The sequence below is a fragment of the Balaenoptera physalus genome (assembly GCF_965194825.1).
Source record: "Balaenoptera physalus genome assembly, chromosome: 3".
Taxonomy (NCBI): domain Eukaryota; kingdom Metazoa; phylum Chordata; class Mammalia; order Artiodactyla; family Balaenopteridae; genus Balaenoptera; species Balaenoptera physalus.
In genome coordinates this window covers 23,869,629-23,895,891 of record NC_138890.1, presented here as the reverse complement: position 1 = coordinate 23,895,891, position 26,263 = coordinate 23,869,629, and the positions used below count along the sequence as shown (strand labels likewise).

At 44.0% G+C, this 26,263-nt stretch overlaps 1 long non-coding RNA gene across 1 annotated transcript; it reads left to right on the top strand.

The window, feature by feature from the left end:
* The first annotated feature begins 6,521 nt into the window (after positions 1–6,521).
* Positions 6,522–25,342, top strand: LOC309658279. The gene is made up of 2 exons (XR_014262170.1): positions 6,522–18,042; positions 18,349–25,342. It is a non-coding gene; the product is annotated as an uncharacterized lncRNA (long non-coding RNA).
* The last annotated feature ends 921 nt before the right edge of the window (positions 25,343–26,263 follow it).

Genomic DNA, 26,263 nt, shown 5'->3' with positions numbered 1-26,263 from the left:
TTTGCTGCTGAGTTTGGTGGGCAGAAAGACAGCAACCAGTAGGAAAAAGTAATAGAATCCTAGAAGGTTTCACATCCAGATTTATATCGAAGGTCTGAATTCTCACCCCATTTTAAACAATCTGAATTTGGAAATTGTGGGCCATGCACTTTGGGTGCAGTTTATGTAGATGTCACAAAATCCTAGTTAATATATCTGTTATGGGGAGAATTGTGTCCCCCAAAAAAGATATGTTGAAGTCCTAACCTCCACTGTCTCAGACTGTGACCTTATTTGGAAATAGGGTCATTCCAGATATAATTAGTTAAACTAAGATGAGGTCACACTGTAGTAAGATGAGGCCCAATCCAATATAACTGGTGTCCTTATAAAGGGGGAAATTTGGACACAGACATGAACACAGGGGAAGATGAAAGGAGAGATTGGAATGATGCATGTACAAGCCAAGATTTACCAAAGAGTGTCAGCAGACCACCAGAAACTCAGAGAAGGCATGGAACAGATTCTCACTCACAACCATCAGAAAGAACCAATTCTGCTGATACCTTCATCTTGGATTTCTAGCCTCCAGATTGTGACACTACATTTCTCTTGTTTAAGCTACTCTGCTTGTGGTACTTTGTTATGGCAGCTCTAGGAAACTAATACAATACCACACTCAAAGAGAAGTCCATCGTTTACATCAAACAATGTACATATTTGAAGTTAGGATAAACTACTTATGATATGTATGCACCATTTTTTAATACCTTGCTTTAACCTGAATTTATTCTATTAACCATTCAACTACAAGGCTCAGTGACACTGGATAAAAGACCTCTTATTCTATTTATCTTAATGCAAATTAGAAAAGTTTGTAAACAGCACATCAAATCCATGATCCTACAGATATTATTACATAACACAAGGCTAAGTAAAAATAGAAAAATAGAAGTCTACATAAAGAAAATTATTGAGTGTGAGGTAATACACATGGCTCATGGAAATAACCTTAATTGTGGAGATGTTATGGAAAATCCTCTAGTTTGGGGAAACACTCATGAGGAGGAGCTTCACTTGGACATGTGACATCTTAGAAGCTGGAGCAAGTAACATTACCATCTTTCTGAACATCTGTTATCTCATCTGGAAAGGGATGTTAACAGCTGCTTCATTGGCTGTGAAAATCCTATGACATGGTTTCCGTCACAGCACCTGGAAGGCTGCATAAAGTGGTAAACAAATGGAAAGAAGGCAATGAACATGACATGTGCCTTGTGTCTAGCGGGCAGGACCACCACCGTCATCACTACTAACCCTGCCCTCATAAAACATGCCCAAATTAGGAAACCGGGACAGGCAGAGGATCACCCAGTGCTTACTCTCTGCAAAGCATTGTAAAAGGCTTGGTCTTCCCATTTTATTTGTAAGTTCTGCTTCCCATTGCTCCACATAAATCAACCTTGGTTGGTCGATAGGTCAGAGGGAGATGTGGGAATGACAAGAGGGAGGAGGGGTTCCTTAAAGAGTATTTCCTAGAGGGAACTTATAAAGTCAAGCTTTCTTCACAGCCCAGCGGCCCCTGTGCAGACCTGATGAGCTTAGAGCCAAAAGGACTTCCCCATAGACTCTAAAGAGACAGAGTCTAATTCCCAGTGCTCTGGGGAGAAATATCCGACATGCATTTATTTAGCACCAGCTGAATTGGATGGATCTCCCCCACCCCACGGCATATGAGGTAGACCCCCAGAGAGGGCAGAGGGGCAAAGGAGTGTGTGTAAGCAAAGCACTAGAGCTGAAGGTGAAAAAAAAGATTCCCTCTCCAGCAGAGGTCACAACTTCCCTGAGCCACATCTAGCTTATCAGTGGGCTTCCATGGGCCAGCAGTGTGTTTCTGCTTTAATAGAACTAACATTTTTTATATTGGGAGACTTTCATTAAAATCTGGATTTCTGATTCCTCTTGAAAAATTAGAACATATAGAAAATTGAACCCACTTCCCACAGGGCAAAAAATTTCTCTGAGAAACGAAATTTAGTTATTTGTAGTGAGATGGATGGACGTAGAGTCTGTCATACAGAGTGAAGTAAGTCAGAAAGAGAAAAACAAATACCGTATGCTAACACATATATATGGAATCTAAGGGGAAAAAAAAATGGTTCTGAAGAACCTAGGGGAAGGACAGGTATAAAGACGCAGACGTAGAGAATGGACTTGAGGACACGGGGAGGGGGAAGGGTAAGCTGGGACGAAGTGAGAGAGTGGCATGGACATATATACACTACCAAATGTAAAATAGATAGCTAGTGGGAAGCAGCCACATAGCACAGGGAGATCAGCTAGGTGCCTTGTGAACACCTAGAGTGGTGGGTTAGGGAGGGAGACACAAGAGGGAGGGGATATGGGGATATATGTATATGTATAGCTGATTCACTTTATTATAAAGCAGAAACTAACACACCATCATAAAGCAATTATACTCCAATAAAGATGCTAAAAAAAAAATTTTATTTGAGCAGTTGCCACCCCACCCCCACCCCCATCCCCAATCTTAGATGACCCTGTACAACCCAGGCCTTGTTGTTCATACCCTGTATGCACAGACTCCCTGCCCTACAGCCAGCTGTGTTGCTTACCCAGCACTGAAGGACTGAACTTGGAATTCTGGCTCATCATATAAAAGGCCTAAGTCCTTAGTATGGCATTCAAGACACTTCATGGTTTGGCCCCTAACTGTTTTTATACACTGTAAGACAGGAGTTCCAAATGTGGGGTCTCCTAAAAGTTCTATGGATCTCTCTGAAATTGTATAAAATTGTGTGTGTGTGTGTGTGTGTGTGTGTGTGTGTGTGTGTGTCAGAGACAGTGGAATTCATCAAACGATGCACCTGCTCTAGTGTCATTGCTGTTAGTTGGGGCCACATGGTTAGGTCTGGCTGATGGGAAAATAGACTTCTGCAGTGCTAAGGCTATAAGAATTTGGAGGTATTTGTTACATCAGAAGATCCTACCTTATCCTGACTTATGTAAGTGGGAGATTGACCACAGATTTCATTAGATTTCCAAAGGGCCCACGACTAAGATAAGGTTCAGAATCACTGCTCTTAGGGAAAAGTATAAATTTACATTCTTGGTGAACATAAAGTGTTTACCATGGTCCCCCTAATGTGAATCATCTATTTAATCATTCATTTATTCATATTCATTTATTCATTTAATCATTCATTCATTGAAACACTTGCTAGACACAAGGAACTGTGCCAGCCTCTGGGATGCATAGGTAAGTGATATGACTTTTGCATCGCCCTGCCTCTGGAGTGGGTGTTCCATTTATGTTGTTGCAGGGATTGTTGAATACAGGAATATGCAAATGTTTGGATGAAAATGAATGAATGTACAATGCATACAAGGTAGCTGTGTATCCTATGTGCACACTGCATGAGGGTCCCCAGCGGACAGAGCAAGTGAGGACAGGAATACAGGCTCCATGCCACTGACCAAGCCAAGCTATGGGAGTCCCCAGATGTGCTTTTTCCTAATTTTGCAAAGACACTGTATGGGATAGCAGAGCCTCTGAAGAGATTCATGCTTGAAGGAAAAGGAGAGAGGGGAAAAAGTAGGCCTGGGCCATGCTCGGGAAGAATATCCAGACTAAGAGAGGAGAATGGCAAACTCATAAATAATTTCTCTATCTCTACATCTCTAAATGCAACAACATTCACAGGAGTAGCCACTCTGCCCTGGGTGTGGAAGGTCAGCGAAGGCCTGAGAAAGATGGAGAATGACGGCTGCGTAGTTCTGATGGATGGACAAAAGGGCGAGGGTATTCCAGGAAGAAGGAATGGCATGGACAAGCAAGCTGGAGGGTTTGGGGTTTGAAACGATCAGGAATCCCCAAGACCACTCTCACTTCTGACACCAACTACAAGTTACGGGATCCCCAAGACCATCCTCCTGTTTGATAATTTACTAGAAACACTCACAGAACTCACTGAAAGCTATTATACTCACAGTTGTGTTTGTCACTGTGAAAGGATACAGATTAAAATCAACCAAGGGAAGAGGCATGTAGGGCAGGCTCCAGGAGAGTTCCAAGGGCTAGATGCCAGTTTCCTCTCCCAGCAGAGTCACGTGGACAGTGCTTACTTCTCCCAGAAATGATGTGTGACAACACACACAAAGGACTTCCAACCAGGGAAGCTTAATGGAGCCTTGGTGTCCAGAATTTAACTGGGGCTCAGTCATGTAGACATGATTGACCATCCACTTGACTGACCTTAATCTCCAGCCCAAAGAGAGGGAGAGTTGATAACACGAGACCCAAAGCCTTCACAGAAATCACATTATTAGCATAGACCATCCAATGTGCTCCAAGCCCCCAGGTAAACAGAAACACTCTTGTCAGGCAGGACATTCCAAAGACTTCAAGATCACCTCGAGGAGCCAAAGACAAAGGCCAGACCTCTCTTTGGGCAAAGTTCCTTTTCTGCATAGCGCATAGTCTTGCATGGTTGGAATGTAAGGCAGGAGGGTGGGAGGAGGGCTATAAGGGAGAAAGCAAGAAAGACAAGTTGGAGCAAGATTGCAAAGGACCTGGTTAAAAATGTGGGCTTCAGTAGCTGGGGAAGGAAGGAAAGGGACCTCTCCTCTGTGGAGAATCACTTTTCCTGCATTATTTCATCTGATCCTCGAACAGGCTGATCACTTTCCTGAGGCTCAGAGACATGAAATGATTGAAGTCAAGACTGGACAAGCCAGGATTTGAACTCAGTTCTGGGTGTTACACCAGTTATATCCAATCAACATATATTTGCTGAGTACCTACTATGTGCCAGGCTCTGAGCCTTACGCTGGATAAACAATGGTAGTTAAAGAGACATGGCCAATGCTCCCCTAGGGCATCAAGCACATAAGTGAGATTAAGCCCATAACCTACAAATAGACTCTCCTTTTTAACTGTGATAAATACAATGAGAGAGACTAGCAGAGGCACCTGATGTAGACTGGGGTGGTCAGAGAAGGCCTCTCTAGTGAGTGGGGTCCAAGCCAATACCTGAAGGAGGACTTGGAGCTGAGCAGGTGAAGAGCACCTGACGGAAGGCATTCGAACTTTCCTGTTCCATCCTGGTTCTATCCTTGGAAGTAGAGTTATCCTCGCTTAAAATAATCCGTTCCAGGGTAATGGAATTAGAAAAAACTCGTCCTACAACTTCTGATGAAATAATTGCTTCAGGCAAGTTTCATCATTAAACACTAAAACTATAAGGTGAGAAGTTTTGAGGGGACAGGGCAATACTTCAATAAAAAAAAATATCTTTGCAATGAAGATAAGCATTGCCCTAACCAAATGAACAACCTAACAGATGGGACAAATGACACGATAGCATCACCTATGAAATATTCTTGCCAAAAATGTTTAGCCTGAATATAATTATTAAGCCATGGTACTTAACCTCAAAATTACAAGAAAAACAAGAAATAGACTGGGATGGGGAAAGCTTCAGATAATCTTTTTTAAAAATCTGTGTCATTTTTTAAAAGTGGGGGTCGGTTGCCCACTCTCACCACTATTATTCAACATAGTTTTGGAAGTGTTAGCCACAGCAATCAGAGAAGAAAAAGAAATAAAAGGAATCCAAATCGGAAAAGAAGAAGTAAAGCTGTCACTGTTTGCAGATGACATGATACTATACATAGAGAATCCTAAAGATGCTACCAGAAAACTACTAGAGCTAATCAATGAATTTGGTAAAGTAGCAGGATACAAAATTAATGTACAGAAATCTCTTGCATTCTTATACACTAATGATGAAAAATCTGAAAGTGAAATTAAGAAAACACTCCCATTTACCATTGCAACAAAAAGAATAAAATATCTAGGAATAAACCTACCTAAGGAGACAAAAGACCTGTATGCAGAAAATTATAAGACACTGATGAGAGAAATTAAAGATGATACAAATAGATGGAGAGATATACCGTGTTCTTGGATTGGAAGAATCAACATTGTGAAAATGACTCTACTACCCAAAGCAATCTACAGATTCAATGCAATCCCTATCAAACTACCACAGGCATTTTTCACAGAACTAGAACAAAAAATTTCACAATTTGTATGGAGACACAAAAGACCCCGAATAGCCAAAGCAATCTTGAGAATGAAAAATGGATCTGGAGGAATCAGGCTCCCTGACTTCAGATTATACTACAAAGCTACAGTAATCAAGACAGTTTGGTACTGGCACAAAAGCAGAAACATAGATCAATGGAACAGGATAGAAAGCCCAGAGATAAACCCATGCACATATGGTCACCTTATCTTTGATAAAGGGAGCAAGCATATACAGTGGAGAAAAGACAGCCTCTTCAATAAGTGGTGCTGGGAAAACTGGACAGCTACATGTAAAAGAATGAAATTAGAACACTCCCTAACACCATACACAAAAATAAACTCAAAATGGATTAAAGACCTAAATGTAAGGCCAGACACTATCAAACTCTTAGAGGAAAACAGAGGCAGGCAGAACACTCTATGACATAAATCACAGCAAGATCCTTTTTGACCCAGCTCCTAGAGAAATGGAAATAAAAACACAAATAAACAAATGGGACCTAATGAAACTTAAAAGCTTTTGCACAACAAAGGAAACCATAAACAAGACCAAAAGACAGCCCTCAGAATGGGAGAAAATATTTGCAAATGAAGCAACTGACAAAGGATTAATCTCCACGATTTACAAGCAGCTCATGCAGCTCAATAACAAAAAAGTAAACAAGCCAATCCAAAAATGGGCAGAAGACCTAAATAGACATTTCTCCAAAGAAGATATACAGATTGCCAACAAACACATGAAAGAATGCTCAACATCATTAATCATTAGAGAAATGCAAATCAAAACTACAATGAGATATCATCTCACACCGGTCAGAATGACCATCATCAAAAAATCTAGAAACAATAAATGCTGGAGAGGGTGTGGAGAAAAGGGAACACTCTTGCACTGTTGGTGGGAATGTAAATTGATACAGCCACTATGCAGAACAGTATGGAGGTTCCTTAAAAAACTAAAAATAGAACTACCATATGACCCAGCAATCCCACTACTGGGCATATACCCTGAGAAAACCATAATTCAAAAAGAGTCATGTACCAAAATGTTCATTGCAGCTCTATTTACAATAGTCAGGACATGGAAGCAACCTAAGTGTCCATCATTGGATGAATGGATAAAGAAGATGTGGCACATATATACAATGGAATATTATTCAGCCATAAAAAGAAATGAAATGGCATTATTTGTAGTGAGGTGGATGGAGTTAGAGTCTGTCATACAGAGTGAAGTTAAGTCAGAAAGAGAAAAACAAATACAGTATGCTAACACATATATATGGAATCTAAGGAAAAAAAAAAAAAAGTCATGAAGAACCTAGTGGTAAGACGGGAATAAAGACACAGACCTACTAGAGAATGGACTTGAGGATACGGGGAGGGAGAAGGGTAAGATGTCACAAAGAGAGAGAGTGGCATGGACTTATATTCACTACCAAACATAAAATACATAGCTAGTGGGAAGCAACCGCATAGCACAGGGAGATCAGCTCTGTGCTTTGTGACTACCTAGAGGGATAAGGAGGGTGGGAGGGAGGGAGATGCAAGAGGGAAGAGATATGGGGATATACATATATGTATAACTGATTCATTTTGTTATAAAGCAGAAACTAACACACCATTGTAAAGCAATTATACTCCAATAAAGATGTTAAAAAAAAAAAAAAGAAAGAAAAAAGAAAAAAAAAAAAGTGGGGGTCATGTTCTAAAACAAAAGAGACTGGAGAATAAAGGCATGAAACTTGACTGGATCTTGGTTCAAAGAAAACACAGCCAAAAAGACTTTGAGGGACAACTGAGACTGGGTATCAGATGATATTAGAAAATGAGTGTTAATTTTCCTGGGTGTGATGAAGTCATGATTATGAAGGCTAACGTCCTTATTTTTAGGACATGCATAAAAGAAGCAGTTATGGGAAAAGTGTCCTGGTGTCTACAGCTGACTTTAAAGGGGTTCATATACATAAAGGAAATAAGGAAAAAAATGTTAATTTTTAAATTTGTGTTAAATATTCAGCTGATCATTACAATATTTGACATTTTTCACAGTTGGGGGGAAGAAACATAAAGGGTTCAGTTATACATCACAGCTTATCTGCCAACACCAGGAGACCCCAAAACATTCACCAGAGTCCTTTTCAAGAAACCAAGCCTCTGGTTAGGCTGCTGGCTCAGGCTGGGGCTCCCATTCAGAACTTTGTCTTTGTTTCCACGCCCCATTGACAAGAACTGTAGGCCCACTCATGGGTAGCCTGCCCATAAGAAAAACGTATCTGTCCCTTCTACCTACCTCTGCCTTCCAGCCATGAAAAATATTGTAAGCTGCTAGGTGATTCACGCCTCCTCCCCTTTGATCATCTGATATGGATAAGATTGACGTAAACCAAGCTTCCCGAGTAGACCCTGCAGGGCAGGTTACCAGTTTGATCCAATGAGCCAATGGGATAAAGCTTTCTCTTCATCCAAGGGAACCAAAGAGAAGCCCTCTCTTTTTCCTGCTGGACAGTTATGAAGAGAGATGTGGCCCCAGGAGCTCCTGGTCACCATCATGGGACTGGGACTGGGAAGAAGGATGCCTGAGACGAGATGCTCTCCAAGGAGCTGAGAGATGGAGCGTCTCAATCACCTGCCGGGCCCCGGACCTCGCCACCTTGTGAAACTACTTGTCCCTGGACTGGTCAATAAAATGATGCAATACATCTTCTAAGCCAGTTTAGTTCGGATTTTCTGCTCTTGGCCACACGATCAGTTCAAACCAGGACAGCAGGGAGTGAGTCAATTGATGCTGTTACAGAAAACAGCTGTGACCACCATGTTCATATTCGAGAAATGGCTGAGCAGTCGCTAAATGACTCAGTCTCAAGTTCCTCTCCTAACCCGCCCCATCCGGCAGCCTTCTCTGCCAGAGTGCACTTTTAAAGAGACTCCCTGCCAACTTCCAAAGCACACTTTTTTTTTTTTTTTCAAAGGTGCTATACTCTAATTTGGAAGTTACATCAGAGACTTTGGAAGTATCCATGAATTATTCAAGACCATCAGGAAAATGAGCCAGTTTCTCAATGGTCTGTTCAAGTCCCGTCTATTTTCTCCTGTAGATCTCCATCTTGTCTTCCCTTTTCCTCTCCTGCTCTCCTATGGAGCGGCTGCTTTGAACTTGGAGTTAGCTGGATCTCTCAACCTCGAGCACATTACTTTACTTCTAAGCTTCCGTTTCTTAATCAGTAAGATAGGAATAAGAATAGTCACTCCGTAGTGTGGAAGTGAGGATTATCCAAGATTAAATAAGAGAAGACTAGCGCCAGGGCAGTATGTTCAGCTTTTCTTCTTTGTCCTTCTCTCACATAGCATTCTGCTTTGCTCTGAGAGCTCCACATCCTCCCAGCCTTCTGGGGTCACCCTTTCCATAACATAACTGCCAGGCAAAGTAACCCATGTTCCCATCCTCTTGGACCACAGGAAAGCCAGCCTCCTTCTAAACATTTCCGAAGGTTCCCTGGCCACGACTGTCACTCATTCTCACCCATTAGTGTACCCTCTATATCTCCCCTCTGCCCCAGACGTAGGGTGGCCCCTTCTCCCAGGTGTGGAGAAGCCAGACCCTCCCATCACGTGCTGGAGGCAGCACCAAGAGAGGGCCACTGGTTCCTTTGGTGTTTACTCCAGGCTTGAGGCTATTAGAGGCAAATTCCAATGCAAAACAAGATAACTGATATTTGAAACTACTTTATTAGCACACTTACACAAAATGGTATATCGTTAAAGTGATGCTTGCTCACACTCCAATTTCCGACCCCAAAAGGAACCACTGCTTTTAGTTCCTTATGTATCTTTCCAGATAGTCTGTGGATTTACAAGGATACTTTTTTTCCAGAAAATAAACATTGACACTTAATATTATAAACCAAGGCTCTGAAGTCTAGAAGGTCAAATGCACAGCCATGTCTCTCTGTGGTCCAGATTGCTGTCACTTCCCAGCATGCCCTCCCACTCAGAGCCAAGCCCTCTCTCTCCTGCTCTCCCCTTATCATAAGCCACTAGCCTCTCAACTGCTCCCAAAGCCAGTTAACATCCACAACTGCTGCTTCATCTCCAGAGAAGCCTATTCTCGCCTGCACACGGCAAAAGCCCATGAAGACATCGTCCCAGCCGAAGGTCAGCTCTCCTAGGAGCCAATTACGCCCCACCTCTCAAGCCGCGGATACAAATGCAGCAGCTGGCGGAAGAGTAACATTTTGTTGGATTTGTCCCCACTTCATGGTAGTTTTCTGTCGGCCAAGCTAGTTTCAGCAAATGCTGCATGACAGTTTCTCCCATCCACCAATTTTCTGTCCAGAGGCGTTGGCTGAGTATGAGGGATGCCCATCGCCTCCAGGGAGCCCTGTGAGTGGACATCACCAGCCCCACTTTACAGGTGAGCAGGTGGGGCTCTGAGAGGCTGCATGACCTACCTGACCCCAGAACAGGCATCCAGTGTCGACTCCCACCCTGTGATTGACCCAACAACAGCTCTGCCTCTCCCGCTGCCACCCACAGGGACTAACTTCACCAGATAATCAAACTGCTCCCCTAACTGCCAGCTAGGAAGCTTGCAGGTTGAGCTTAGAGTGGAGACAAGAAAAGGAGCAGAGCTAAATGTTGGAGGAAGAGGCATCGGATGCTGAGCTTGCAGCAGCAAAAAGAAGGGATCCAAGGACAGTCAAAGGTTAAACAGTACATCGAAGCAGACAAGAGGCAGAGTAGAGCAGGTTGAAACGGGTGCATGTTGTCCCAGTGCCTTCACAACCGGCTCCCAACCCACCTCGCAGTTCTCATCTCCTGCAGCCATATCCCTCTCTGCTTATTCCCAGCCGGTACAGCTCTCTACTGGAGGACCCCCAATACACCATTCTGCAAGCTTGAGCCATTCCACAAGCCTCCCTGCTCTGCCCACGCTGATTCTTCTGTCCGAAACTCCTTCCCATCTCCCCTGATGTCATCCCTCTTGAACACCAAACTTCCGAAACCCAGATGAAGACTCCTGGTCTATGACTCTAGCCATTCCTCCGCCCTGTGCCGACCCACCCAGCTGGCTCAGAAGGTCGGGGTCTAGGGAGGAGGGAATCTCCTATTGCTAAACCTGCAAGGAAGGCTGACACAATGGAAGAAAGTTTTATTTCAAGTCTAATATATGCAAATTGTAATCTAATCTCATCATCTCATAGTTGGTAGAGCATGACAACAGGGAGAGAACAATTATAATCATAATTAATTATGAGGGAAATCGAAGATGTTTTTGAATATGTTTTGAAGCTCAACTGTTATTCCGAGGGAAGCTCTTCTGAGATTCATCACGTTTAAATGCAAGAGGACACGCTAGATATCGTGTAGGGTAAATCTTCTCCTAGTTTATTATTATTTTTATTATTATTGCCAACTATACCTTATGCTTGCAAGTACCCAAACTTGTCACACAAATGTCCTTTACCTCTTCTCACCCATGAGTGTAATTGTAGTCAGTGAGAACAATAATGACTCCAACTGCCCTGGCTCATTGCCACCACGGCTGGCACGTGACAAGCAGCCTCCAGCAAAGTCCCCACCCCAAGTAGTTCCAGAAGGTCCCTGACAATCCTCCTGTGTGTTCACGTTCCAGCTCCGTTCCTGCCAACTCTGCAGTCTCTCCGCTCTTCCACCAGGCTCCCCGGTTCACACTGCAGAAATATCCTCTTAAGTCTTAAGTTCACGTCTCCACTGGCACCACCACCAGTCTCTACGCCACTCTACTGAACACAGAAATCCCCCACCCCCTGCCCTGTGGTCTTCCCTGGTTTGCCAGCACGTACCAGCCATAAAGATTGATCGTTGGACCCAGAGGTTTCCACTGGGGCTGCTACATCTCTCGGCTTGCCCTCTAGGTACCATTTTCCTGCCTCCGGCTGCCTCTTTGGGAAAGCAGCTCCCCAGAGTGACTGCAGCAGGAGCGGTGGATGCTGTGCTAGACACAGGCTGCTGGCTCTGGCACTGCAGCTCTGCTCTGGGGGGCAGGGCCTTTCCTCACTGACCAGAGCAGTCTGCTGCCCACTAGAGATGCCTCAAACTCACTCTGGGTCAAGGGTCATGGGAGTGCATGGCAAAGTGGGCCAGAAGAATGGCTCTCTCTCTTTGGCTAAGAAAGGGACCCCACCCAGAACTGCTTGGACCCCAAGATGTTACACGGACAACTGTGAAAGCGCTCCTTCCTTTTTTCACTACAGTGCATACAGTCTCTTGCTAGAGTCCAGTCGTACACCCAGGCAGCTGGTCCAGGGGCATATGGAGTAGTAGGTATGTCGCTGCACAGTCTACGTACGAGCCTCACTTCCCTCTAATGACTAAGACTTGGTTACTTAGCAACCACCTCAGCCACCCCTAGTACCTTCCTCCCTTGGGGTCAGTTCTCTGCAAAGAGACTCCGCCATCCCCTGACACATATGTATTGCAATCAGGCAGGTCCCACCATCTCACCTGAGCAGCCATGGGGAGAACTGGGCTCCCACTGAGTCCCCATCAGGATAATCCTATCAAACATGACCTTCAATCATTTTTCACTAACTGAGCACCTGCTCTGTGCCAAACAACTCTCTGGGCCCTGGGGAGACAAAGTTCCACACACACTTCACAGAATCACGCTCAAGAGGTTACAGGTGACTTAACTGGAACCTCACAGGCAGTGAAGGCAGAGCTGGGCCACCCAGAACCAGCTTTCCTGTCCAGGCTCTGTGACCCCAGGAAGAGATTTTCTCCAAAGGTCCCCAAACCATGCTCTTTGCAGAAGCCTTCAGCTATACCAGGAAATAATTTTGCTTTTCCTGTCCATGTTTTGGCTTCTGCCCAATTTCCTGAATATGAGGGAATTCTGGGAGAATAAGGACCACTTTTAGAAACTAGATGAATCAAGGAGCATTTGAAAGTAAAATGTGAATTTGGGCTCAAACACAAGTGTTAGTCTCTAATCTTCAAGGCATAAAATTTGCAAAGAGCCTGCAGGAGTGGTGGGGAAATGGAGTTAGCATTGCAAATATGGGCTCCTGGTGGGATCTGAGGCCAAGCTGTGGCACTTAGCATGGTGCTAGACACCCGTACACATGCACATTGTGATTGGAATATTAATTTCCATTATTCAAACAGAGATGGCAACCCTCCACCGGGGCTTTGCATTCCACAATCCAGAACGTTTTCTGAGCCAGGCCCTGTGCTGAGCATTTATGTTATAGATACGAACCGGGCACGATTCCGCTCTTAAGGATCACGTGATCACACACACAGAGGCAATCAATGACAGAAGTGACAGCAGCTGCCATGAGTTGAGAGCTTCTGTATTCCAGGTGCCATGCCGGTACTTTGCATGCATGATCTCACTTAATCTTTACAACCTTGAAAGGAGGTTCTATTATGCCCCAATTCATAGAGAGGGAACTAACTCTGAGAGAGGTGCAATAATAAACTATCCAAAGCCACACAGCCAACAGACGGAAATCTGGGTCCACCTGGGGAATCCTAACCCGGGTCCATCTGACTTTAAAATCTATGCTGTTAACAACTGTTCTGTCATAATCACAAAACAGCAAGCCGAGTGCTGCACCAGAAGGGTGGACAGGGTAAAGTGGGGTGCAGAGGACAGGAGGAAGTAATTCAGTGGAAGAGGTGAAATGGAGAAGCAGAGGGAAGGAGTTGGAGGAAAAGCTTCCTAGAGGTCGTTGCGTTTGAGCTCAATTTAATAGAATCCTGGTGAGTTTTCTGGGCGGATCAGGAGTCAGGCAAGCATTCCAGGCACCAGGAACGACATGAACAAAGACAGAGCTTCAGAGTGTGTGACATAAATAAGAGAAAGCAAGTGGTTTTCAATGGATAGGATGCAGGTGAGTGGGGAGGGGCATTTGCTACCAGTGAGACTGGCAAAAATGTCTGGCACAGAAGAGCCTTGAATGCCGTGCTGACAGGGCTGGACTTCATCCTCGAAGAACTGGAAGCCATTGAATGATGTAAAACACAAGATCCATCTGATGAGGGGTTTTGTTTCCTAGAAAATTCACTCTGGGGTATGTAGAGAATGGATTGATAAAGGGAATGGATGATAAGCTATGAGGACATTAAGGGTGGGGAGATGTGACACAACTTCTCAGGTCTCCTAACGGTTGAACAGACATATTCTTCTGAAGTTCATGTGCATCACTTTCTGGGTTGAAATATGACCTGGTCAGAAAGACCTAAATAACCCGCCAGAGAAATAACTTAAATGGTCTGAGAAAATGATTCCTAAAAAAGACCAGCTTCATTTTTCTAAGTCCTATACTTGAGGCTCAGAAGTGATCGTGGCCCAGGCAGAAATGAAGACACTGTGGAAATTCCCCAGCAAAGCTGGGCTTAGCCTGCTGCAGACATGGGGAAGGCATGACCTTTTAGGCTCTGGAGAGTCATGATAACAACACACATTGTCCTGGGGATACAGGAAAGATACTCTCATCAGAGATCCAAAGGTCTGAATAGCATTTTTCCTGGCTTACTTTTCGAAAAACCTGAGATTATGGCTCTGGGCTCCAAAGGCTGCCAGGACAGTGTCTGCCATATTTTGTTTTAAAATGCTAGGGATTTTGCACTTTGCTGATATGCCAAGAAAACACTGGCTTTTCAGAGACATCGTTTTTTAAATTGCATTTCTTATCCTAGGACTAAAACATCTATCACCACAAAGGACAGAGTGGGAATCAAAAGGAAATAAAATATAGGCTGTATAACCTGTCCAGCCTAAAAGGATCATTTTACACATGTAATTTCCTTCCACACTGTGCCATGTGCAGACATATTGCTTATAAAGTTGTCATTTCAGAAGATGCAACATCTTTGGGGGGCAAAAAAAGTTGCATTGAAAAAAGAAAGTTGCATTGCCCATCTTTCATTGCATAGCATTTCCTTAGGAAACATTTCAGGAGGATAAGAGTAAACAAACAAAAATTAACAAAACATGAGATTTGGAGTCAGAAAGCCCAATTCTGCCTCTCACCAGCTGCATGAGCCTAGGTAGGTGACCTCCCATTCAGGGTTTCCTCCTCTGCAGGAAGAGTGTAAGGAGAACCCCTACTTCATTGGATACCGTGAGAAAGAAATGGGATGATGCCTGTGAGATTCCCAGCAGGGTGCCTGGCACAGGGCGAGCAGCCGCCAAATGTCAGCTGGTGTGACCCAGCCATTATTATTATTATTATTATTGAAATATTAACTTTTAATCTTACTATAAAAGTAATCACTTCACATTAAATTTTTTTTAAATATAGACATGCTAAAAGAAAAATTTTAAGCCATGCATAGCCTTGCTGATCCAAATAATACTGTGCCTATTTCTATGTTATACCTTCTTGTCTTTTTTCTATCCAAATATACTTGGGTATATACAGAAAAAAAGTTTCAAAAATAGGACCATACTATACATACTTTTTGTCAGTGAGCTCTGTGGCAGGAGACCTCATGAAGGCAACAAACTAGTGAGAAGCACCACGTCCATACTCTGCACTGAGTGGAAAGAGTATAAGCATGTACCCAACGTAAGCAAGTGACCCAGGATTCAAAATTCCTGATTTCTTTCTTGACCAGCAGCCAGCCATCTGTGCAAGCTTTCTAAGAAAGAGGTCATGCTTGGATTCCCATCTATCATAAATAGTAACTACTAATCCTCCGCAACCGAGGTCTGATATTAATTTCCATTTTCTTCTTACTAAGCAGTTGGTGAAATCGTATAGGAAGATGAGGCGAAGAGACTCTGTGTGCTCAGATCTGTTGAGGTCCAGTGTGTGTCTTGTATTCTTCTGGGATTTCCGGGTTTGCTGCAAATCTCTGTCTGCATATAAATAACCCATCTATTCTGAGGCGCTGCTTTGTCCTGTTGTGTCCCTCAGTTTCCCCTGTTATCGTCCATGCTCAGAAGTCCTCTAAGTACAACCACATGGAGTCCCTTCCTAGAGACCTCTGCTTCCTCCAAGGCTCTCTGAAAAATGCCCTTTGCTAGTTAGTGATGGTCTAGAAATGGCAACTCTACTTGCCTGGACATATAGTTCACTGTGCCATTTAGAAAACTGCTGGGAGTCTGACAAGGATGGTTGTAATCCACCCCATCTATGGAGAAGAGTAACTTCCCAGCTGAGGTCCCTGGTGAAATCAGATCCCCCAGGGAATCCAGTGCAATCCAAGTAAAAATGGGTTGCCCTAAAGGCAGCCTCGACTTTGGGTCGCATCCAAAAGAAATACAAGTACAGTTATGAAAGCCTTGAAAAGCGAGGCAGGTCTGTATTCCAAGATCTCTTCGAGAGCATGCAAAGGGGAAATTGCATGTCACAAAACCAAGCAAGATTTCCTTTAAAATCCCTTTACCCACCACTGTCTCCAGAATCCATCACTCCTAGCAACTGCATCTTTCTCCCTTCTTTCTTTCTCATCCCTCCCTCCCAACAGGCTCCCTCCTCCTCACTGGCCTGCCTCTTCACCCACAGTAGGTATTTTGTTTTCCAAGTATCTGGATGCCCTTGCTGATGAAGATCTCCATGTTCTTTGCTACCATTAATATCCTCAGAAACACATGGAAAGATATGGAAATTGGATACTATAAAAAGAAACAGAGAACAAAAAAAAATCTTGGAAAGAGTACAAATTAAAAACTCAATAGCAGGGCTTCCCTGGTGGCGCAGTGGTTGAGAATCCGCCTGCCAATGCAGAGGACACGGGTTCGAGCCCTGGTCTGGGAAGATCCCACATGCCACAGAGTAACTGGGCCCGTGAGCCACAACTACTGAGCCTGTGCGTCTGGAGCCTGTGCCCCGCAACAAGAGAGGCCACGATAGTGAGAGGCCTGCGCACCGTGATGAAGAGTGGCCCCCACTTGCCACAACTAGAGAAAGCCCTCGCACAGAAACGAAGACCCAACACAGCTAAAAATAAATATAAATAAATAAATTAATTTAAAAAAAAAAAAAAAAAAAACTCAATAGCAGGTTTGGAAGATAAGACTTGAGGAAATCTGCCTCCCACCCCCCCAAAATAAGCATTAGAACAAAGAAGTAGAAGATTTTTTAAGAGGATCAGGAAACCCAAACAATTCTTATTCAATAAGAACAATTCAAACAATAAGAAGTTCAGGAAGAAGAAAAAAAAAAAAAAAAAACGAGGGAGGGAGAATAGAGGGGAGAAAATCTTCATCAGGATAATTCAAGAAAATTTCTCAGGCAGATAGGAGAGTCCAGGTGGAGAGAACCCACCACCCAGGGCCCTACACAGTGGAATAAAATAGACCAATGCCAAAGCACCTAATCGTGAAATTTCAGAACTTTGGGGGGAAAAATATCTCTCAAGCTTCCAGCAAGGAAATTGTGACATCCAAAAGATCAGGCATAACTATTGCTGTGGATTGTTCAACTGCAAACTGGTAAACAACAGTGAATACCTTCAAAGTTCCAAAGAAAAATAAATTCGGGCAGAGAATTCTAGAGCCGGCCAAATTGCTAATTGAGTGTGAATAGAGATTAAGAATATTTTCAGAAATGCAAGGTCTCAGCACACTCATGCACCTGTCCTCAGGAAGCAGCTTGAGAGTGTGCTGTTTCAAAAAAGGAGGTGGCAAGCCCAGACAGGGGAAGACAGGGTGCAGGAAACAGGAGGACGAGGAGGAAATCCTCAGGGAGGGGAGAAGGGAGATGGCAGGAGGCAAGCTGTGCGCCAGGCACAGGGGGCACCCATCCAGCATGGAAGGGGCCAGAAGTTCCCAGAGATGGATTCAGGGAGATGAAACCTACAGACAACCCAACCCAAGCAAACATCTTGTGAGGACATTTAGCTCAGGCTTGAAGCGGTAAGAACCATATAGAAAAACTAATCAGCACAATAACAACACTTCAAGGGGAAAACTTTTTATTTTGCTGAAATGTGTTACATGACTCAGTCAGAAAAAAAAAGTTTGCATGGGGCTTCCCTGGTGGCGCAGTGGTTGAGAATCTGCCTGTCAGTCAGGGGACACGGGTTCGAGCCCTGGTCTGGGAAGATCCCACATGGGGCGGAGCGGCTGGGCCCGTGAGCCACAACTGCTGAGCCTGCGCGTCTGGAGCCTGTGCTCCGCAACAAGAGAGGCCGCGAAAGTGAGAGGCCTGCGCACTGCGATGAAGAGTGGCCCCCACTTGCCACAATTGGAGAAAGCCCTCGCACAGAAACGAAGACCCAACACAGCCATAAATAAATAAATAAATATTTAAAAAAAAAAAAAGTTTGCAAAGTCAAACCATTACAATATATAGATCTTATTTACATTTGATTCAAAAAGGAAAAAGAAATCTTCAGAATTTCAATAGTCAGAAGATACAATGTGGTTGCCAAGGGCTGGGGGGAGGGGAATGGGGAGTTGCTTGTTTAATGGGGACAGAGTTGCAATTTTACAAGATGAAGAGTTATGGGGATGGATGATGGTGAAGGTGATACATTGTGCATGTATTTCAGGCCACTGAGCTGGCCACTTAAAAATGATTAAGATGGTTAATTTTATGTCGGTGTCTTTTACCAGAATTCATAATAAAAAAAAATTGGAAAAAATATGGAGGTTATCATTTCTAACTGATACCAATTCCAGATATTATAGTAGACAACAAAGCCTTCAGTTATTACATTCTTAGTTAATTTTGGATTGTTCTTCTTTTTTTTTTGCTTTCTATGGATTTCTTAGTTTGCAAGGCCAGTTCTCAGATTGGGAGTTCAATGTTGTTGCTTTTCTCAACCGTTCAATTATTTTGCTTTGTCTTAGTGGAAAATAAAATTTCAGATTCAAAACCTAATCAAGACATTTCTCGGCCATACAATTTTATTTGTGTCTCTTTAATCAACAAACCAAAAGTGAGGGAAAAATACACTGATACAAAGAAATGGAATAATCCAGAAAAAGATAAGCAGAGAAAAAGGAGGGTAGATCAAATGGAAAGCATAATGTGCTAGAAATAGATTCAAATGTAGGTCATTTAGACTACAGAGATGCTCAATTGTGTAAGGAAAAAGAACCAGCTATATTCTGTTTTATGAGATGTTATGATGGCATAGCAAGTTTGAAAATAAGGTGAAATGATAGTCTAAAGCTGGAGACAGAAAATGTTCTCTGTGAAGGGCTTGATAGTACATATTTCAGGCTTTGCAAGCCATAAGGTCTCTGTGACAGCTACTTACGTCCCATTGCAGTGTGAACGCTGCCACAGACAAGAGTAAATGAACAGGGGTGGCTGTGTGTCAATAAAACTTTATTTAAAAACTCAGCCATCAGGCTGGATTTGCCCACAGGCTATAGTTTGCTGATTGATCTCTGATCTAGTCCCCGGTCATGCTCTGGTCTCTCCCTCTTCCTCCTCCCCCCTGCTCTACCTGCTCAACCCCTGGTTCTCACCCACATCAGCCTTTCTGTTCTTCAAACCTATGAAGTCTTCTCCCATCTCAAGATTTTGCTTTTGCTGTACCCCCTGTCTGGAACATTCTAGCACCAGACTCACATCCTCATTTCATGCAAGAATCTACTCAAATGTCACCTCCTTAAAGAAGTCTCCCCTGATCCCCCATCTAGGATACCAGCCTTCCCCAGCCACAACATACTTTATCTACTCACCTTTGATTTCTGCTTTTTAGTGTGTTTATCACCACCTGACACATTGCACACCTGACACATCTTTAATTCTTTTCTTGTTGCTGATCTGTCTTCCCAGCCTAGAATGTAAGCTCCATGAGCAAAAGCTCTGTCTACTTTGCTCATTGTTGCCTCCCCAGTGCCTGGTCCACAATATCAGAGCTAAATAAATATTTTTTGACTCTGTGGATGAATGAATGAATGAATGAATGGATATCTGCAGCATTATGGGTATTAGGAAACTTCTCTCAGTGAAGGACACATACATTCTCTTTTCATCTAGAAGAGCAAATTCTCATTTTTCTTCATCAATGAGGTAGCGAAACATGAAAAAAACTCCCATCTCCCACTTTTACAAATAAATGGCACAAAAATCTTCCCCTGTAGACAGGATGTTTCTTAAACATGTCTAAGCACTGGTGATGTATGAAAAATAAAGCCAGCTACTTCTAATTTTTTAAATAATTTTTTTTAAAGATTTTTCTTTATAAAAGATTTGTGTCATCAGAGGTGAAAGGCCCTCATCCATCCCTCTCTTCCCAGAGGGGACCATGAGCCTAGAGAGGGGAGAGGAACTCTCAAGTTCACAGAGCAGGAGGGCAAAAGCTCTGACCAGCATCCTTACAGCGAGTCAAGTCTATATAACTTTGCACTCTAAGATAACACATTTTCAGAAGCATGTCTTTTTTAATTTTGAAAGTAGCATTTATAAGAAAATGGATTCAGCTATTAAGTGTGGAGCTTTAACATCTAATGGATTCTTCCCTGTCTCTCAGTTATAAATAATCAGAAAATGAATATACTCCCCACACCTTTAAAAAAAAAAAAGCCCCAGTTGCATGTGAAATTATTTTTATCTTTCAAACAAAAATTCTGGCTTTGGAGTTTAATTAGCTAATCCTTGGTATCTCACATCAAAATTAGTTGTCTTTCCAACGTAGGTGCATAATCATTGAAGTGTTTACCAGGGAGCGTCTTTCATCCATTTTCAAACCATCTTTCTCTTATTTTGAGTATTTGAAGTAGAAAGAGGTTCTTAGTCCTTCCACTACTTCTTTTCCCAAACCTGCTGAGGCTGGAGAAGGAAATCAAATTTACTGAGAACCAACAATCTACTCTGTTGTGAGCATTTTATAGACATGATCTCACTTAATCTTCATCCCCGCCATTTGAGGGGTTTACTTTTGTTTTACAGATAAAGGAACAGGCTGGGAGAGGTAAAGTTAGTTTTTTCAAGGTCAGGGAAGGAAAGGGAACAGAGGATTTAGAATCAGACAGACTTTCATCAAATTTCAGCCCCAGACCTATCTACTCTGTGACTCTGGACAAATCACTCAACTTCTCTGAGCCTCCAGACCAGTGCTGTCCAGTAGAACTTTCTATGAAAATGGAAAGAACCTGTATCTGTGATGTCCAGTGTGGTAGCTATGAGCCACATGGGGCTCTTGAAATGTGTCTAAAGCAACTGAGGAATTGAATTTAAATGTAATTTAATTTTAATGAATTTAAATGTACATAGTCACATGTGACCCATGGCTACCATATTGGTTAGTGTAATTCCAAGTAGTATTCTCTTAGACACAGGCAAGAGGGCCCCTGTTCTGGACCGTGAACTTTCCAGGCCCTATACTGCTCTCCTCTGGCCACAGCCCTCCCCACGGGGTGAGAAGTCCACAGTCCCCCCGGCCCATACCTACTCCCCACCTCCAAACCATGCTCTGAGTGTCTGAAACCATGATCTGGAATTCCTGCCCAAACAGCCCAAGTCCAGGGCTGCCAAGACTTCTTCCTTAGTGTCAAGCTTCCAAGAGCAATCTGTACCTGTGTCATTCACACCTCTGACCCCAGGAGTATCTAAAAATGGCCATTTGGGGGAAGTGTAAACACATGTTAGACACAAGACTGATGGGTCCACATGGGATTGCACAAGGCCCCCTGTGATGCTGCATAAAGCCAGGTGTGAAAAGAGTGCAGATGGCAGCCCATTCTCCCTGCAACCCAGTTGCCAATGTGGAACTCACCAAGAGCTTTCCCACACATCCCCTTGAGCCTAAGCCTTGGGGTCTAATGTACTAATCCTTGGTATCTCACAACAAAATTTGTTATCTTTCCAATGTAGCTATATAATTGTTGCTACTGTTTGCAGCCAAAGAACATTATTCCACCATCTTATCTCCCAGCAGCAGCTCCCAGCCCAGAAGATTCCTGCTGCAAGAAATTATCACGGCTCCTGCTTCCTACATTTTAGAAATCCTTGGGTTCTGCCTGTTTCCAAGCCTCCCTCTCCAGCCTCCCATCAATATGCTCTGGAGAATGGGTTCTTCAATCCAGCAACTGGCCCATCACCCCCACCACACCCCATCATACAAGCCTGGAGGTCATCCTGGGCCCCTCCTTTTCCATTAGTCCTCACATCTGCTCACCTACCAAGTTCTGACCAGACAGTCCCATTCCTCAGGCTCATCCTTGGTCTCTGAGGAAGATGTGGGTTCACATTTTTTGGCTCTGCCATTGCGGTTGAGGCTGCTGCTGCTATCTTATAGAAGAACAGGTGGTGCAGGCCATTGCTGCACACCTCAAAGGCTGCACAGCTGCAAAAGCCAACTCCAAGGCCAGTGACTGTTTCTTTTTAGGACAAAGAATGTCTTCAAGTTAAGACAAAGACTAAGGAGGAGTTAACTTGGAAAACCTGTGAATTATACTTTCCTCAAATATTCCTTTCTGAAAGTTCATCAAATGTTGGTTTAAGTAAAGCCTTCTTCCTAAATTGCAATTGTTTGGCCACTGACCCCTCAGAAGGGAAGTAAAAGAGATTTTCATTTTAAATCATCTATCTCAGTAGAGTAGTTTTTCCCCCACAAAGTCTAAGGGCAGAGATGATTTTGAATGAAAGAGAGTTCAGAAAGAAATCAGACAGGGACAAGTTGCCTGTTGCTTCTTTAGGTATGCTGTTGCCTGACCTGTGCCCTCTTCCTGGCACGCCCTTTCCCCCTTGTCTACTGATGAACTCCTATTCATCCTTCAAAACCCCCCTTGAATACATCCCGTGTGAACCCTTCCCCCACACACACATCTATGGAGGCAAGTGTTCCTTCTGTTATCTCCTACAGCTTCTTATACAACCCTCTCTTAGGACATGCCTCATGCTGCATTGGAATTTATTCATTTACCTACACCAGACAGTGAGCCCTGGATATGGAGGGTAGGAGACTTGGGAAGAAGGGAGGGGAGGACATGCTTCTTACAACTAGTTAAATCACACCTGAGAAATGAATTCCTCTGTCAGTCTTTCTGGATCCCTGAGGGCCTGAAGCATGCGGAAGAGGAAGAAGAGGAGGAGGAGGAGGGGAGAAGGTGATGGAGAGCAAGACCATCAAGGAAGGAATTCGTGACCATAACCTGATAGGCAGCATCCGAAGCCAGGAGAAGCTGAAGCAGTCAGGACTCCCGGGACCGGCATGTGGCAACTGCAGTCCCACATGAGCTGGGAGTCAGGGGCATGAGAAGCAGGATCCAGCGCCCAGGACAGGAGCTGAAGGGGATTAGGCCCAGCGCCGAGATTTTGTTTCTAAATGTCCTGGACTTGAAGAAACAGGATCAATCCCATGGTCCTCTCAAGGCTTGGAGTGATTCCCCCCAAACAGATCTGGGACAGACACGTAAAGGCAGCAATGGGTATGGTCAGTGTTGTGACAGAGGTGTAGACAAGATGTTTCGGGAGCCCGGAGGCAGAACTCACCCTGTCCACAAGGGTGGAGATCGGAGCTCCAAACCCACGGGGCAGCTGAGACAGGTCCTAACTCCTACAAACCTAACCCCCTCCCCGCCAGAGCCCCAGGCTGCATCCTTATGAATCTAAAAGCTGGACAGACTGTCACTCCAGTGGTCCATCCCAAAGGGCTGAGCAGAGGGGGAGAATGGTAGTGACAATGTTCACAGGCTGGAGACACAGGAAGCAAATCAGAGCAAGGAGCCCCCAAAGGAAGGGAGTCCTCCAGAGCAAGTCAGAAACACAACACCAGCAGGAGCTGGCATCTCCCCTGCAGTCTGGTGTAAGTAAATGAATAAACTGTGTTTCCCAAGACCTGTGTGGGTGAGTGCCGGTTGGTCTTGGCTGCACATTGGAATCAACCAGGGAGATTTTAAAATACTGTTGCCTGAGCCCTTCCCCAGAGAGTCTGAGTTCATGGGTCCGGGACCTGGCCTGGGCATCAGGATTTTATCAAGCTTCCCAGGTGATTCCAATGCACAGTCAAGATTGAAAACCACTGATTTAAAGGGAGATGACACCAGATCTTTCTCAGACAGAAGGGGAGGGAGGGAAGTGCTTAGAGGCAAAGATGGAAGGAAGCAATGTGACCACATGGAGGTGTGGAGAGCTTCTTCCAAGACTGCAGAGGCACTGACAGGGCAGGGGCTGGGCTTCTGTCCACAGTGAGGGCGGGTGTCCCTGCCACACCAACTCTCACCCCCTTCTCACCAACTGCATCTGTTCCTTCACAAGGCGTATTCCAGTAGCTCCAACTCATGCCTGTGCAGTTGGTAAAAGAGGGGAATGACATCAGGACAAAGCGAAAGGTTCATAATTTCATACCTGATTTTTCCCAGCATGTTCATGACTGATGAATCATAGTAGCATAAGAGAAAACTAAAAGTAAACCAACACAGCTGATCGCAGCCCTGCTATATTTTTTAATTTTATTTTTAAATTATCATACTATAAAATCGACCTTTTTCCTTTCGTGTCCATTTCTATGAACGTTAACACATGCATACATTTGTGTAACCACCACCACGATCAGAATACAGAACAGTTCATCCATCACCCAGAAAAATCCCCCCCACTGCCCTCATTCATTGTCACACCTTCTCCCCATTCCTGTTCCCCAGCAACCACTGATCTGCTCTCCATCACTGTAGTTTTGTCTTTTTGAGAATGTCACCTAAATGAAATCAGACCGAGCGTGACCTTCTGAGGATGAATTCCTCCCTGCTGCATGATGCCTTTGAGAAACATCCAAGGTCGTTCATATATCAGTAACCTGTTCCTTTTTATTGCTGACTAGTACTGCCTTGTATGGATGTGCCTCAGTTTATCCATTCACTCACTGAAAGACATTTGTGTTGTTTCCAGCGTTTGGCAGTATGAACACAGCTGCTGTACACATCTGTGTACGGCTTTTTGTGTAAGCATAAGTTTTCATTTCTCTAGGATAAATAACCAGAAGTGAGATTGCTGATGAATGCAGTCTTGTCATGTTTGGGGGCCCAGTTTTTAAGAGTACAAGGATTTTTAAAAATAAATAAAATAGGGCTTCCCTGGTGGCGCAGTGGTTGAGAGTCTGCCTGCCAATGCAGGGGACATGGGTTCGAGCCCTGGTCTGGGAAGATCCCACATGCCATGGAGCAACTGGGCCCGTGAGCCACAACTACTGAGCCTGTGCGAATGGAGCCTGTGCTCCGCAACAGGAGAGGCCGCGACAGTGAGAGGCCCGCGCACCACGATGAAGAGTGGTCCCTGCTTGCCGCAACTAGAGAAAGCCCACGCACAGAAACGAAGACCCAACACAACCAAAAATAAATAAATAAATAAATAAAATTTTTTTAAAAAAGAATAAATAAAATAGTATTAGAGAAGGAACACTGTACAGTTCATGGCATGGAATAATCTGTCTTTTTTTAAAGCCTATTTACTAACTGTATTCGAACATAATTCTTTTAATTTCAAGGAACAGAGTCCTTAGCTTAAGCAAAAAGAAGTGTATTAACAGGAAACAAATGTGTCGCATGGAGCCTCAGGAAAGAGATGCAGCGGAACCTCAGAAAGATCTAGAACAGGGTAGAAAAAGCCATCAGGATGTTCCCTGCATCCTTGTGCTTGCTTCTCTCTGTGCATTTGCTTCATTTTTCACTTCTGGAAAAAATTTACACTCTCTGCAACTTGGCCCTTGGGGTATTTAGAAGATGCCACCTAGAATCCCAGAGTTCACATATTATAAGCCTAGCCACGCAACAAGACTGACTCCCCACCAATGTGAATTGCATATTTGTAGGACAAGAACTCTGGCCGGTGCATCCAAGTCAGTATGGCCAGAATGACAGGCCCATATGGAACCAACATGGTTAGTCAGTGACGCCCCATGACCTTTTATGGATGGGGAGGCACGACCCAGAGAGGAGAAACTTGTGTAGAGGAAGGCTGGTCTTTATCACCCTCTCATCATGCCAGGGAGGTCTCTGCCCTACCCTTCATAGCTCCCTGGCAGGGAGGAAGATCAGCCAACTCCTGGTCAGAGTGTGAGACGAGGTCTGGCCTCATTCTACCCTTGGGTAGGGTTACCATACCTTAAATGTTTTCTCTTCCCTCTCTTGCATCTCCTAACATGCCTAGTTCTTCAGGGCAAGTCAGTCTGCCTCTTCTCTCTTCCACTCAGAGAAGTGGACCTCCCATGGGCCTGAGTACCTCTTTTTCCTAGCAAGCACACATGGACATTCTGGTCCCTCAGTTTGATTTGAAGAAGAGG